This window comes from Henckelia pumila, chromosome 3, assembly GCF_033568475.1.
Source record: "Henckelia pumila isolate YLH828 chromosome 3, ASM3356847v2, whole genome shotgun sequence".
Lineage (NCBI taxonomy): Eukaryota > Viridiplantae > Streptophyta > Magnoliopsida > Lamiales > Gesneriaceae > Henckelia > Henckelia pumila.
This window is the reverse complement of record NC_133122.1, coordinates 76127697-76133523: the sequence shown is the minus strand read 5'-3', so window position 1 is coordinate 76133523 and position 5827 is coordinate 76127697.

Sequence of the window (5827 nt, the reverse complement as noted above, 5' to 3'; positions counted from 1 at the left end):
ACGTGTCGCAGATCGACAGGAATCTCTCCAGATGAGCGTAGGGGTCTTCCACAGATATGCCCCCTATGAGATCTCGATTCTAATCATCAAATCTCGGGATAAACAATAATGAATCCTACAAGATTAAAAGCAAAGAATTATTTTTTTTTTAGAACAGTGCTCGCTCGATCGGTAAAATATTACCGATCGAGCGGGCCATAAATTCCAAGTCTATGTCGAGACTTAACAAAAGCCCTCCGCTCGATCAGTCAAAACTTACCGATCGAGCGGACACAAAAATCCCAAACTTCTGCCTCAGCTCAGGGGTGCTCGCTCGATCGGTAATATTCAACCGATCGAGCGGGCACAGATCTGCAGAAAATTAAAACAGATATGCTCGACTCTTCTCAATTCCAAAACTTCAAAACTAAATCCATTTGACATCTATAAATCATCCAAACATCATGCATAATCCAATACAAGGTATTTCTAGAGTTATACAATCTCGAACTATTAGAACATGCTTCAGTCTAGCTTATTCAATGCAATACAATACAAGTTCGAATACAATCTAAGTTCGATTACATATTCGACTTCTAAAACACCAAGGCCTCACTCTATCAACTCGTCCACCTAGCCATTTTCTCTCTGACTCGGTCCTGCCCCACCTGTTGCCAAGAACACATACAAAGACAAGACAACAACCGGATAATCCGGTGAGAATAATATTCCCAGTAAAAGAGACTTACATGAAATCAAATAAACATATCAAGTCATGATATGAATTCATTCCTCATATAATCAATTAATCCATTCAAGTACTGAATTAAAATGATATGCATGTCTTTAAAACTTCAGGATTATCAAACTCAGATAATCAAATGGAATTCTTCTTTCTTTCTTTCTTTTTTTGGTTTGGGATCCCGAGGTTAAAATATCCAACAATCACACCGAACTCCCCTTTCGAGGTGGACGAGGTATATTTTAATCCTCTAGAATCCAGAGCATTATAAAGAGTTAATCGACACTTGTAGTAATTCTCCTACCAGGGCCACTCAACTATAATCTCCAGATCGTCTAATTCAAAACGAATAATCATTCGGCTCAATATGAATGTATATGTCATCTCATACATTCAATCATATTTTCAATCATCAATTCAAATAAACATTCAATCATGATTTCAAATAAACATTCAATCATGATGTCAAATAAGCATTCAATCATGCAAGTATGTGAATTTCTTCGGAACACTCGAATAAATTTGGATTCGAGTTAATCGTTTCATTCAAGTCTAAGTCATCTTTTACCTTATTCGCTTCGAAGGTACTTCAATCGACTTCAATCTTCCAAACTGTCCAAAGTTGCTATCTCGCAACTTTGCTGACTTCAATTCAATCTATCAGAAGGAGTCATAAGGATCAATATCGACATCAAAAGCTCACTCAAACTCGATACGATCAAAACATAGAAACGATATCCAAAACTCAAACTGACGGCATAACGACTATAACTGATCAAACCGGAAATGCAAACAGCAATTCAACAATCCAATAAATTCATTTCAATCAATACATATCATTTCCAATCCAATCCCAACACATCTCAAATTCAAAGATTTCGAAAATCACTAAGAAAATCATAACAATTCCGATCGTCGTTAGATCTTCGAACCGTCTTAGATATACTATCACAGCAACCTCAAGAACATCCTCTCCGAATATCAATCAATTATAAAGACATCCAAAAATTCAAACCTCGTAGAAATAAGAGAAACTTACTTCCAAACGGAGCACTCGACGCTGTGATCGCAGATATCTACTCGAGATTGAATTCCAACGGACGGATCGAGCTAAAATCGAAATCACAAAAGCTTGGGGAAGCTTTTGTCGCTTCAATGGAGGGAGAGGCGGTTGGAAGGGAGAAGATGGAGTGGAAAGAAAGATTCAAAGCCTCTTAAATATCTAACAATTCCCATATTTGCGTTTTAGTCCCTGAAAATTCTGAAAATTGAATTCTAGTCCCTGGTTCAAATCGAATCGGCCCTCGACTTCTAAAATCTCTGATTATCAAAAATAAAGTCCATTAAGATAATTTTGGTGCGTTAAAATTCTCCCCCTCTAAGAATCGATTTCGTCCTCGAAATCAATTACAGTTCTATCACAAGGTCGAGGATAGAATCACAGGACTGCAATAAGAATTTACATCTCGGAACAAAATCCAAAATCTGCTTCCAATCAATCTCTGAATCATTCGTCTCAATCAGTTGACATCTCAACAACAGGAGAAAGTCAGAAACTCTAGTCGATTAATTCATCAACATTCCGTCCGTGTAGTGACCCGTATCCGTAATTAATTATTAATGAGTATATTAATCGTGTAATAATGTTGGATTAAGTAAAACGTAATTAAGGAAATTCCAAAAGGATTAAAGGAGTCCAGAAATGGATCCAGGACACTCGAAAATGGCTTAGAGGGTCCCAAAACTCGAGTGGGATCGGAACCACCGATCCATGATCGGAGCTTCCGATCTTGGTGAGTTCGGAACCACATCGGAAGCAGGGAGATCGGAGCTTCCGATCAGCAATCGGAGCTTCCGATCGACCGTCGGTGACAGGTGTGTGGTTGCATGTGGATGGGATTGACGCGTGGCATCGAAGCTTCTGATCGGAGGAACGGAGCTTCCGATCTACACGTTCGGAGCTTCCGATCGGGAACGGAGCTTCCGATCATTGTCTATAAATATAGGTGCGAGGGCTTCATTTCAAAGCGCACTGAATTCCTCTCCTTCGCCCTCGTGCCTCTATTTTAGGGCTTTGGGTACTCTTATTTTAGAGTTGGAGTAGGGAACATATTTTAGTATAGTCAAACATTGTCTGGCATAGTAGCGGAGCAGTGCTCGTGTAGCGGAGCAGTGCTCGACGCTGTGGAGCTGCAGTAGGGGTGTGCCCCTAGTTGCAGGATAGTCGTCATTAGTGGGCTGACGACGGACGCAGGTATAGCTATGGTCTCCTTAAATTATTTAGGAGTATGCAATAGCTTAGTTAAGGCTTTTAGAGCTTAAATAATGATGCATGGATATTTGTGTGAGACCTCGATTCTAAACCACTAATCTCGGATTAAACAACAATTAAGCGAACAAGAATCCAAGAGTAAAACAATTCAAAGTTTTTTTTTTTTTTTTTTTAAACGCCGCGCGCCCGCGCGAGGAACCAAGCTCGCGCGTGCGCGGGCTTCAACAACCGAGACCAACCAAAGGCTCGCGCCCGCGCGAGGTACCAAGCTCGCGCGCGCGTGGGCAAACAATTCAGAGGCCCAACAGAGGCCTCGCGCGCGCGCGAGGAATGCCTCGCCCGCGCGCGGAAGGCCTGGGCAGAAAATGCTCAGGCTGCAGAAAATAAAGAAAGGATTCCGCGCTTGGTCCGACATGCCTTCAAATACATATGCAATAACAGGGTGTAGGGAAACATGCCATAACAAGTCATGCTTTCAGAAGGCCTAAAAACAACCAGAAGTCTAAATCGATACGACAACAACATACTTCGATTTCAGATTACAATCCGAATACAAACTAATTCGAATAACAAAACATATCAAGTTCGAGTTCTAACATGCTTCAATCTTAAACTAGATAAACATGCTACTTCGACTTCTAAACCGAGTCTCACTCCTACTACTTGCCCTCGAAGCTAACCATGCCTCTTCTGACTTGTTCCTGCCCCACCTGTTGCCAAGTACACATACAAAACAAAGCAACAGCCGGATAACCGGTGAGAACGACATTCCCAGTAAAAGAAACATAACAAGTAATACAAGTAACAAACATGCTTTCAATACAATAACGAACTCAATAACATCGTAATGAAATGCATGTCTTTAAACAGGGATATCAAATCTGATAACGAGGGATTGCTGCTGTGCCTTTGGGATCCCGAGGATAAGATCACGTAACAACTCACCGACTCTCCCAATCGAGGTGGTGCCACGTATCTCACTCCTCTAGACTTTGAGCAACTATAATGAGTATGCTAGCACCAGACGAAACGACTACGACCTGGGCCACTCAATCATAGTTCCCAAACGTCTAAACAAAAAGGATGGTTCTGCCCGCTGAAACAAGATTGGCTCAAGATGAATGCATAACAGAAACATAAAACATAATCCTTTTAACAAAACCAATACAATCAAACAATACACAAGTTCCTCATGCTAGAACAAGTGTAGATGCAAGTATGAGATTTCAAAAGGGAAAACTCGAGAACCACAGTCCCGAGTATGCTATCCCGCTACGATGACTGCTTTTACCTTTCAATGCAGTAGCTCCAACTCTGGATAAGCTACAAAAGAGATTGTATAAACAACTACACAATCTAACAACAACAAGGCAACGGTTCAAGGAAAACTCTTTATACCGTTCTTCGTCCAATTCTCTGAAACGATCAAACAGCTGCTAACTCTGGGCTTGACAACTCCGAACGAATCTGTTCAGATACAAGAGATGATTGATCAATAACCACGATCAACTTACAAGCCAAGTTCAAACTCAAAAACGGTTCAAAATCTCCAAAAACTCAATCCGACGGCATAACGGCTATAACTGAACAACCGGCAACGCAGACAGCAGTTCAATACTGATAACAACTCAATTCAATGCTAATACAACAACAACAAGACAAACCCAACAAATCTCAAAACCATGATTTTCGAAAATGGCTTCCAAAAATCATAACAAATCCGAACGTCGCTCTATTTCAAAACTGACAGATAATAAACGATCAGAACTCTGTAGAGAACAACATACTCGAATCTAAATCGATTCTAACAACATCCAAAAACTAGAATGTATCTGATCGTTGAAAAACTTACGGTATAACGGAGCTCTCGCTGCAGTGATCGCTAAACTGTCTTCAAAAATAATTTCTAACCCGGATCGATCGAGCTCGGACGGAAATCCAAAAGCTTGAAAAGGAGATGGGGCGTTTCAATGGAGGAGGAGCCGGCTAAGGAAGGAGAAGGATGAATGAGAAAAGTCAAAAGTTGAGTAGATAATATAACAAATCCATTATTTACGTTTTAGTCCCTGAAATTTCCAAAATTTGCAAAAAGGACCCTGATCAAAATCAAGTCAGCTCGTGAACTCTGCAATCTCCGATTAACTCAAATAAACTCATTTAAGATAAAAACGGGGCGTCACAATTCTCCCCCACTAAGAAGAGATTTCGTCCTCGAAATCAACGAGAACCACAACTCAAAGATAGAATAAAGAACTAAAGACAGTAAGAAGAACTCACGTCATCCGAATAGCTCTGGAAAACGCTGTCTCATGTCAGACTCTGTCTCCCAAGTCGCTTCCTCAACACCGTGACGGCTCCACTGCACCTTCACTAACGGAATCAACTTGGTCCTGAGTTGCTTTTCTTTCCGATCAAGGATCTGAATCGGTCGCTCAAAATAGCTCAGAGTCTCGTCTAACTCGGCTTCGTCAGGCTGAAGGATATGAGAAGGATCTGGATGATACTTTCGCAGCATAGAGACGTGAAAAACGTCGTGAATACCAGATAAAGACGGAGGAAGTGCAAGTCTGTAGGCAAGATCGCCTATCTTCTCGAGAATCTCGTACGGACCGATGAATCTCGGAGATAACTTTCCTCTCTTACCGAATCTGACGGTGCCTCTGAACGGAGAAATCTTAAGGAATACACGGTCTCCCTGCTCAAAACTCAGAGGTCGACGTCTGACATTCGCATACTTTGCTTGTCTATCTTGAGCTGTCTTCATTCTGGTGTGAATGACCTTAACCTGTTCTGCCATAACTCGAAGCATATCCGGCCCCAAATCTAGTGACTCA